The sequence below is a fragment of the Triticum dicoccoides genome, chromosome 4B (genome assembly GCF_002162155.2).
Source record: "Triticum dicoccoides isolate Atlit2015 ecotype Zavitan chromosome 4B, WEW_v2.0, whole genome shotgun sequence".
NCBI classification, from domain to species: Eukaryota; Viridiplantae; Streptophyta; class Magnoliopsida; order Poales; family Poaceae; genus Triticum; species Triticum dicoccoides.
Genome location: NC_041387.1, coordinates 16,532,142 through 16,543,015, shown reverse-complemented (window position 1 = coordinate 16,543,015; position 10,874 = coordinate 16,532,142). Strand labels below are relative to the sequence as shown.

The 10,874-nt window shown below is 41.7% G+C and overlaps 1 pseudogene; it reads right to left on the bottom strand.

The window, feature by feature from the left end:
- Positions 1 to 3,084: 3,084 nt before the first annotated feature.
- LOC119293214 lies at positions 3,085 to 8,830 on the bottom strand (annotated as a pseudogene).
- Positions 8,831 to 10,874: the final 2,044 nt, after the last annotated feature.

The window sequence follows — 10,874 nt, the reverse complement described above, 5'->3', positions numbered from 1 at the left end:
TTCGTATAGTGGCATCCAAAATAACCTTTCTACCGTGTGTGTTAGAATTGATTCGCAAACGGGTGTGTCTAACTCTCATCTAGATGAGAAATAATTATGTGTCATCGAACTCTTACACCATTGAGTTTTACGCGAAGAGTTGTGGGGATTTTTTTTCCTTTATTTATTTTTGTTTGTTTACTCAAATAGTGTAGGAGTTAATAGCAGAAAAACAGTGTAGGAGTTAGATAGGGCTTTCCTAATTATCATCTAGATGAGAATTTGCAAATCCGTTCAAAAAATAAAAAAATATATTTTCTATGGGTATGCTTCTTATTTTACAAATATCTGGAAAATTATATAGATGCAGCGTGCTTTATTTGCAAGATTTGGATGTCTTAAGCAAAAAACTATTAGTTTGAGATGGTTACAAAAAGGATCTAAAAAGTACTCTCTTTGCCCCAAAATATAAGATCATTTTTTTACACTATCATAATATAATGAAAAAGAGTTTCTTCCACTTTATATTATAAAGCAACCGCACCAACATCCGACAACATCAACGGTTCAAGGTTCAAACGAAAGTAGAGAGTGCAACAAGGTACAAAATAAGTTCGGCAGGGGGCATGGCACAACAAACCCTTGCAAATAAATGGAGGCTACTAGCTAATCCGACTCGGGAGGTGGTGGAGGAGTCGATGGAGCAATGGATCTGGCGGTGGAGCAAAGATCCACGATGATCAAGTCGATGGTGTCTCGATCTCGCCGCTTGCTAAGCGGTCTCCTAAGCTGTAAGAAGCCACACATTTTGTAAATTGCATCAGTCGCACGGAGCGGAATCACATGCTCAGTCACTACTTTATTGCGCACATTTCATAAGGTCCACGTGAGGGTGCCCATCGCCACCCAAAGGGATGGGTGAACCATGCATGGGAAGCCAAGGATCTCCCTAAACATGTCCGGGAGATACCATAGCACCAAATCCCTCCCACCACATTCCGGAAAACACCTCCAGAGGAAGACCGCTGCCGGGCAAAGGAACAATACGTAGTTGGAGTCCTCCAGAACTCCACGTAGCGGGCATAGCCCATCACTAGGGCCGTTTCGTTTAAGCACTTCTGTACCTGAAGGTGGGCGACCACGAACCCGGCCATTGCCAAAGGAAGATACAAATCTTCATCGACAGCTTAATCTCCCATAGGAGATTCAGTTCCGTTGGACTAGGAATGGCCAAAATCGCGTGGTATAAGGACTTCATCGAAAACACGCCACTTGGTCCGAGATGCCAAGAGATGACGTCATGCTCAAGGGTAGGGATGAAAACGGAGTGGAAACGGACGGAAATGGGTGCTACCACATTTGTTTTCATATTTTCGTGCAGAAACGGAAACGAATAAGAAACCCAGGAAATGAATACGGAAACAGACAATATAGAGCGGACACGAAAACAGAAATGGGCGTTGACCGGAACTTAAAACCCCTCGAATCATAGAGAAATACACACACAAAACAAACAAATTTAATGAATTGGTAACATGGCTACAAAATAATATGATTATGTTAGCAACTTAGCATAGTATTGCAGTAGTACATGACAATTGTGTATAGGGTCTAGTTGAGTATGTGTGTGGTAGAGAAGTTGGGTTTCAAATGATCCCTTCTGCTCACTATGTCATTGCGTGTTGTTTGGTGGTTAGGCTATAAAGCAACCATAAGCCTATAGTAAGAACATAAATTCCATATTCACGGAAACAGAAAGTTCCGTTTCCACATCTGTTCCACCGGAAAACACTGTTCCGTTTTTGTTTCCATTTCCGCATAAAAATAATTCAATTGCCACTTCCAATTTGCAAATTTCCATTTCTGTTTTCATATTTCCTCTTCATTTTCATTTTCCTTCCGAAAAGTGGAAAGTTTCAACTCCATTCTCATCCCTACTCAAGGGTGGGGGAGTGTGGAGGGCGACGCACTCTAGCAGCTCCGCCCATTGATCTTGCTCAAGAGGACCAAAGGTACGCCGGAAGGCAACGCTCCCAAGGTCCGCCAAAGCCGCACCCACCGTGAGTTGCGGACGGGGGTAAATACTAAAGAGCAAATAGATCTGCTCCGCAAACGGTTAGTGCCCGACCAACGATCCAACCAGAACTATGCGCAAAAAAACCCGATCCAACCAGAAAAATGTGTTGGTGCCCGACCCGACACAAATCGAAAATCCTATCCGAAGAACCGACAACAATTGTATGATTGACTGCCAGAATTGGGAGCCACCCGCTCTAGGGGCGAAAGCTAACGGTTATCCACACAAATATTTTGCGCGGATAATCTCAAGCCATAGCCCACCGTCATCGGTTTCAATACGCCACATCCACTTGGATAATAAGGCAATGTTCATCCGCTTGAAGGAAATGAACCCAAGGCCGCCCTGGTCTTTGGGCTTGCATATCTCAGACCATTTAACCATGTGATATTTCTGCCTATCACCCTTCCCCGCCCAGAAGAACCGGGACTGATACCTGGCAATCTCCTGATGGAGGAATTCATGTAAACTATAGAATCCCATTAGATACATCAACAGGCTAATCACGAAGGAGTTGATCAAAACTACCCTCGCAGCCTTGGAAAGCCAACGCCCTTGCCATGGTTCGACCCAATGTTGAACCTTGGACACAGTAGAGCGGAGGTCCTTCTCCTGGAGACGGGAATCACTAATCGGCATGCCGAGATAAGTAGTCGGGAATGACCCTAGTGGACAATTAAGTCGATTGGCTATACGGAGAGACTCCTCCGCAATGTATCCCAACACCATCACTTCGCTCTTCGCTAAGTTTATTTTCAATCCCAACATTTCTTGAAAGCACAGGAGGAGGAACTTAAGATGTTGAATGTCCTTTATATGATCTTATATTTTGGGACGGAGAGAGTATATGCGTGACACAATAATTATTAAACTATTAAAAATATGGATGGCCCCCGTTGCAACGGCAACTACTAGTACCTTGTAATGGTTCACCCATAGGTCTCTTGTTTTGTACTCTACAGAAAAATCAACAAGAATGTACATCGCCGGAGGTTTTAGCCTCCCTTTCGAAAAGAAGAAAAAAAAACTAGATTGGCAATTTGAGTAATGCATTCAGGGGACCATGATTGTTAAAAAAAGTATTTTAATTTTCAACATTGCATCACATCACAGAAATTTCCAAACAAGACATCATAGTACAAGTTTTGGGCTATAACATTTGCAAGTTCCACAGGTGCAAAACCGTCCACTATTATCCAGACAATGCGAGATCGGTCTTCAGCAGTAGAACATGAACTGCCTGACACTCTCCTTAACTTTGGGCAGTGGCTTTACCGGGACAGCTTGATCATGCATTCGGGTGCCGCCTACAGAAGATGATCCCTGATCAGAGTGATTGTCATCCAGGTAGTGCCGCGCCCGGAAAGCCGCCAAGTGCGCATAGTATGCCGGAGGAACTGTTAATTTGCAACAAATGGAACAGAAAATTAACTGTCAATTGTCTGTGAAGGAAAATGAGATGCATGGCTATAGGGAGCGACATCGGACACTCAGGCAAAAGGTAGATATCGGACAATGCAAAATTACACATCAAGACGTACCAATCGAGACGGACCGCGTGCACCGTGCGTAACTGTGAGACAGACAGAATAGTTAGGACAGGCATCGGTGAGAGGGGATGATATTTTTAGCAGAGGGTTGCAGTAAAAACTACCGAAAACTGCTTACGTGTAGCACAGATTGTAAGTCAGTGTTTGTAACGCATCGGCGGTGAAATTATTGTCATCGAAGAGGACATGGTAATGAGTTGGACGGCTCGTTCCCTGATAGGCATAAGCAATTGCCATTACATTACTCCAATGTGAAAGGGTACTAAAGTGTTGTATGCATCAAAGGAGAAAATAAGGATCTGGAGATGCGCCAGCAAGGATCGGCTGTTACCTGAATGCCGGCATGACTACAGAGGTAAAAATCAAGCTCACTGGGATGGCATATCTTTGTATCAACAACGGTACCTGACAACAACATATGTAGTTAGTAAAAAAGTCAACCTAATGTTATGTGTCAAGATAATTACTTGCTTAGCAAATTTAGTTTACCAGGTAGGATGTTTCCGCTTCGATCTGCCATGGCCCCTGAACGATGATCCTCCGGGAATAGCCGTGTGTGATGCCGCTTTTGCACCACAACAAATGTAACTTGAGGAAGGTAACCGTTCTCTAAGCTAGAACAAGCCTAGGAGAGAACAAACAACAAGATAAAATCAAATACAATTTCAAAGGGCTATGTTATTATTCTCTGCAACCGACTAAATAAAATCAAATACAATATAGAAACAGAGAGAAATAAAGGAGGCAAAAAGAATACCCTGTATATTGCATCCATTTCATAAAGCAAGACCTGGCTAAATTGGCCTTCACTAACACCATCTCTGCAAGGAAAGCAAATAAGCTCTCAGTACAGACAACAAAGGCATTGATTCAGAAATCAGAGCACAAATAATTTCCTTCACTAACCGATAAAATATTATCCTTCCAGGTTTGCAAGACTTGTTTGCTTTATAGAAGGACAAAAGCAACTCTCTGCAACAGAGACATGTATACACAAGGAATATTACAATAGGAAAAAAACAACAGTAACAGACACTGGCATATCCAACGTTACCTTATCATTCCACCATATATAACCCCCTTCTGTGGATCTTTCACTTCTGTGAAAAGGTCAGCTATGATTTCTTCCCTATGACCTTGTGAAGACACCAAGCATGTGTACTTAGACACTTCAGGCCAATCCATCGACGCAACAACCTGTGAAAGCTTTAAGATTACTTTGTAGAAACTGGAACTACAGTGCAAGAACAAAAATATGCCATGATCTAGTTATACAATATAGTAAGAGACAGTACATGGCTTCTAAAAAAATCTAGAAAAAAAACGTTCTGGTACAATATAGAACAATATATGTCTGTTTAGTTATATAAATTTTATCTAAATATATGTCATTCCACAACTTTGAGGTAAATTATCTCATTTCTTCCCAGTATGAACTCATATTCTCAACAGCAAACGAGGTTTATCTCACAACCTTTCTCAAACCCATGCTTTATAAAATGGATTTTTCTAAAGCATGAGTTTTTCTTAAGTCATGTGTGAACAAACAGATATACATCAGTTGACAAGAGTACATTTGCTAAACTATAGTTTCTAGTACATGCACTTCAATGATGAAAAAAACATCAAACCTCAAAACACTAGGTCTCGAGCAAAATAATTGAACAGCGACGCTATAAGAGAAAGTACAAAGATTGTCAGGGCACAAACCGCTGCAATAGATGGAGACACATCCTCCCCAGGAGATGGGTGGGTCACATCTGCTCCAAATATAATTGTAGGCTTATCTGTCAACAGAGGTATCCTCCGAAGCAATGCGTTTTCCAGCACGGTGTTCCGACCACCAACCTAAGTTAAAATTGTCAGCGGAATGATTGACCTCTGAATTACAGCCACAATGCATGCACTTGCACAGTTTATCCTACCTTAACATTGATCTTAAGGGCCATATTTTGTAGATACTGTGTGCCAGCTCTCTGAACATGCTTAGGTAAACAGCACTGAGTTATTAAACCAAGCTCAATTTCACAAAGCCGCTTTACTCTTCCTGTATATGCACGAAAGGTTACTACAGCACAGCAAAAAAAAAAAAAACTCCCATCACCCTGAAAAGCCATTTGATGTGCTTACCATAACAATCACTTGCATTAGGTCCATCAGGTAATACTACAAATAGTAACTCAAGGTTTTGTCCTTCCAAACCTTGCTGAGCAAGCACTTGGGCAGATTGTCTATATATATTTTTTACAGCTTCTAAGTTACCCTGGCGTGCCTGAACAATGTCCACACACGGTGTCTCACTTACTTGCTACATCAAAAGAAGAAAAAGATGGTCAGGTCGCCCATACATTATATTATAAACAGCATTGTATTCTGAGTTGCGAAAGTTTTTTTACCATGCCCATGTTATTGCACGTGCCAACCAAATAGTTGCAGAACACGCTAACATCATTCCATTGCAACCGAGAGCCAAATGAAACACAGGCCCAGTGCCTGATGGACCCTCCATTTATCATTCTCTGAAAATGCAAGCTCATATTTTAACCCAGAATATAAAAACATCATACCACCAAATACGTTGAAACATTACCATGACCAACACAAAACGTTTTTTAATGATTTCTCCATGAAGATAATTACAATTGTCAGCAAAAACGAGAAGAAAAAGAGATGATCTCTAGAGGGAGATGTGTTACCCTGACTAAGTATCAACTAATAAGTACATATGCCTTAAGAGACCACATAACATTGTCATTGCACAAACTGCCAGTAGCAACTATATTGCTTGTGAAAACAGAATTAATTGCAAATTAGTGCAACTGAAGTATTAAGAAGATGATTAAAAAAGATAAATAGCTCAAAATACCTTGTTATTCATGTTCCACTGTCCTACCGACGGATTACATATTTGTTCTCGTCCAGACTGATGGTATTTAAGCTAAAAAACAGAACAATTTCATGAGGAGACACTGCTCTCAAAGTTTTTATGAGATTATTCTTTAGTATAAATAAAAAACATGTACCCTTGGAGGAGGCAGCACACGAGCATCGACCAATGCTAGTTGGTTCATCACCTTAATTCCAAATTCTTTTGCATTATCATCAATGCCATAGTTGTTTCTGTTAATAACCTGATAATATAAAATGGTATATCAATGTTATAATAACATAATAAAAAAGCACAAGACAAGAACAGAAAATGTATATCTAAATGTAAACAACAAAGAGGTCAAATGTGAGCAACTAACAAATTCACCTCCACTTAACATAAAAAAAAATCAAATAAATAGATAATTCACCTCCACGATACTACCCTCCCTTTTATCTGGCCGCTCACATGCCAACCTCAATAAGTTTGTGACTTGACGCTCATTTAGCTTTCTCGAATAGCGTTGTCCTCCAAGTATGTTGCAAACCTGCATACAAAAGGATAATTCTAATTACATATGGGTGCATCAGACAAAACCTGAAGAAGTTTACATATATAAGTATGCATATGTATCCGCCCTATTAATTGGTTTTAAGCAATCAAATAGATCAGGATTTAAAGAAAAAGGAAACCTCCATAGGCAAATATGTTGGCCTGCTATCACTGCCAGCTTGAAGGCATGGCCACTGTATATATTTCAAAGAGTAATCATACTGGCGTTTAAAGTAATGGGACAACTGATACCCTTGTCCCGTCTAGGTCAAATCTGTAAAAAGCAAACAAAATTACGTAAGAGTATGGCATGATATAATAAATGAAATGCGATGCAACTAAAGAAAATGATGAGTACAAAAGAGGTAACAAATACGTCAATTCATTTAGCGGAGCTGAGGTTATCCCAGTAATTTTGTAACGAATGGATATATCAGGTCGATGCGTTGCCACAACTCGGACTCCCTTGAGGGCTTTCTTTAGCTACAAAGCAGAAAAGGACAAAACAAGATCAACTTCAACCATTATATTTTGGTACAGTAAAGAATGACAAAGGATGCAAATAAAGCTGTATCATGGTACATACTTTCAGGCGATCCTGGTCAAACAAACGCCTTGGAGCATCACCCCGGATGTTAAGATATTCCAATGCAAAATCCATAACTGGTTGAGCTTTGTAAAATGCTGTTGCAGAAATATCTGCATAAAGAAAATATAAAATTCATCAAACAGACAAAGGATTTTAAATAATGAACTCCAGAGCTTCATACTGACGATGAAGTTCAAAAAAGCACTTAAATTAATATGAAAACTGTGGAATGCATACTTTGTGTTTCACAAGCAAAGATAGATCTTGCAATGATATGGTTAGTTTATAAGAGATGGGTGCACCTCCCTCCGTTCATTAATATAAGACATTTTAGCTTTTTCTTGATTCGTATGTATCTAGACACATTTAGTACGCATGTTCACTCATTTTAGTATCATGTAGTCAATATTGAAATAGCTAATAGGTCGTACATTAGTGAACGGAGGAAGTACACACTTCTTTCATGAAGAGAAGAACAATATCTTGTGCAGTAAGTTATTATAGGTAGAAACCAGTATGTTACTATACCAATATTCAGTGACAATCCCATCTGTGTGGGGCGCAGGCTCTGATAATACCCTCGCCAGCATTCCACCCCGCTGCCAATGTCACCACCATGTCCAAATGATTTTGAGAAAAATGATCTTGAGATGGGTGTATACCTGTCAAAAATTAGCAAGCAAAATAAATCTATGTATGAAGGAACTAGAATAACAAGCACGGCCTCAAGCAATAGGAAGATACGCTCTGCCAATAAACATGTGCTGTTCTATATGAATCAAATATCTCTGGACACATTACTTTGCAGTGGGGGTTTCCCTCAGAGCGATATCAAGAGCCTGGATAGTGTCCTGCGGCAGTTCTCTCTGCGTACCAGCCAAGAATTGCTGAAGATTGTATAGATTTAGTTTTGCAACTTCCTTTATGGTGACCTTATACTCCTTTTCCCTGAAAAAGAGAAGGATTAACACAAGTGATACATAAACTACAACTACATCAGAAAAATGGAAAACATCATACCCCTGGTATCCTCTCTCGGTATTTGATACTTTGACAATAAATTCTTTGGTTTTAAATGGCAGTGGAGCTGCAGTAAACATTCCCTTTCTTCCATCATAAACAGGCAATCTCCCATCCAAATGTTGTTTATGCAATCTAACAAGTTCATTAATTATAGATCTGTTCCTCTCACGAGCCATCGATTCAGGACTGATTGATACCTATATCAATAAGAATATAGCAATTGCTATTCAAATCAACCGGTGTCATGAGATAAAAGAAAGATTATAATAACATCTTTCAAAGCATTTGACAACAACTGAATGACCCCAATACTGAGAAACAAATCTATGCAAATTGATAATTAATTTGACATATATGATCAACTATTCGACAGAGTACAGATGACACACCTTAGGTGTGTTTTGAGAAAAATATATTCAATGTAGGCAACTCAAAGAATTGTTATAAACAACATAAGAATGAGAACAGGTAAATCGTATTTTTCCTACCAAATCTGCATATCAGATTAGGCCAATGTGCCGAAATTTCGTTTGACTTTGACAAAAATTCAACCTTTTTTTATGAAATTTGATAAATAAACAAATTAAGTTGGGCCCTGATTCAGTTTTCACTGCATTTTATTTGATTAAACCGTAAATATTTTGGTAACCACTGAAACCACCAGGTTTTCATAAATCTCTGCCAAAGTGAATCCTGCTAATGTCTAGGCTGTAATTATGGTTCTCACTTTCAGTGTAATTTCGGAAATTTCACTCATTTCGGTACATACTGAAATAATTGCCTTTCGGTCAAAATATTTCAGCAATTTCGGTAGTACATAGAAATTCAAAATATTGTTTTGAAATTTTAAAATATTTGCTTGGATCTTAGTTAATTCAAGTTGAAATTTTGGTCATTTCACCGAAATGAAAACCGAAATAACTAAATTGGTGATTTCAGCGCTGACCAAAATATTTCGGAAACAGGAACTCAAAACTCATGCCTGCACTACAAAATTGGGTGATCGATGTATGTGGCAAAACCACTTCCAAGTGACCTTAAACTGACCTTGATTTGCAAAATTAGTCCAGCATGCCAATCAAATTTACTGCAAATTAAGGTGGATGTGAAATGAACATATACTCCTATTCCTCTACAAGCTATTAGGGATTAATGCATTGCCAATGATAGCCATGTTCTAAGGGTTTTAAAGCTCACAATAGCTACTTGTAAGTCACCTGAAAATAGTTTTTGGGTCAGTCGATTTTGGAAGGAAGGAAGGAAGGAAGAAGCCGCCGGAGAGAAGGAAGATGCAGTCCTCGGCTCGCTGGAGAAGCCCGTTGGGTCTATCTTAGGGTGGCAGGCGGCCCGACTATCTATCTTAGGCATGTTGGGGGTGGGGGTGTAGGTTCGCCGGAAAAAAAGGTTCGTGGCCGCGGTTAGAGGGATGGCCGGGGGCGGCGGCAACAAGGCGGCGGTTGGGGGAGGGCGGAGCGGAGAGGCTGGCCCGGGAGCGCTGCCGGCCACAGGCGGTTAGCCCGTGCTAGATCCGCGGTTCGAGGTTGAAGAAGATGAACAGTGATGAGGTTGAAGAAGCTGATCTGGTCAACCATCTTGCATCTGACGGCTCAGAGCGAATCAACTGGCCCAAATCTGATTTTCAGTTACCTGACAGCTAGCCAATCCCTTGAAAAAGCTCAAAACCTAGCCTATTTTAGAGAGAAGTCTTTCCAAAAGAAGAGCACCACGTGAGCGAAAGCAGAGACACATTACGTACATCGTAGTGGTAGATCTCCTTGTCGGCGACCTGCACGAGGAGATGGTTGGCGCGCACCCGGCACCTCTTGCCGGCCGTCCCGTACCCCGGCCGCGCATGGAACCCCGTCGACTTGCTCGACGCCGGAGCCAGATTCCGAGGCGGCACGACCACGGCCACCTGCGACTCCTGGGCTCCCGTGGCGGCTGCCGCCGGCGCCGAGGACGAAGACCCCTGGACCGCCTCCGACACCGCCAACCTCCTCTCCATCTCTCCGCTCAGCGCCTCCACCTCTGCCTGACCCGGAACCGTCGCCGTCGCCGGCGGCCGGCCGCGCCCCGCGCCCACGGGACGCTCCACCGCCCCCACCTCCAAGCCGCCTCGGCCTAGCCCGCCTCGATGAGCGCCCAAGTGGCCTCGCCCGGCGTCGCGATGGCCACCGCGCTGGACCCCGGCGTCGGCGCCGCCGCCCTGGGCACGACCGCCTCCGCGGCCACGGT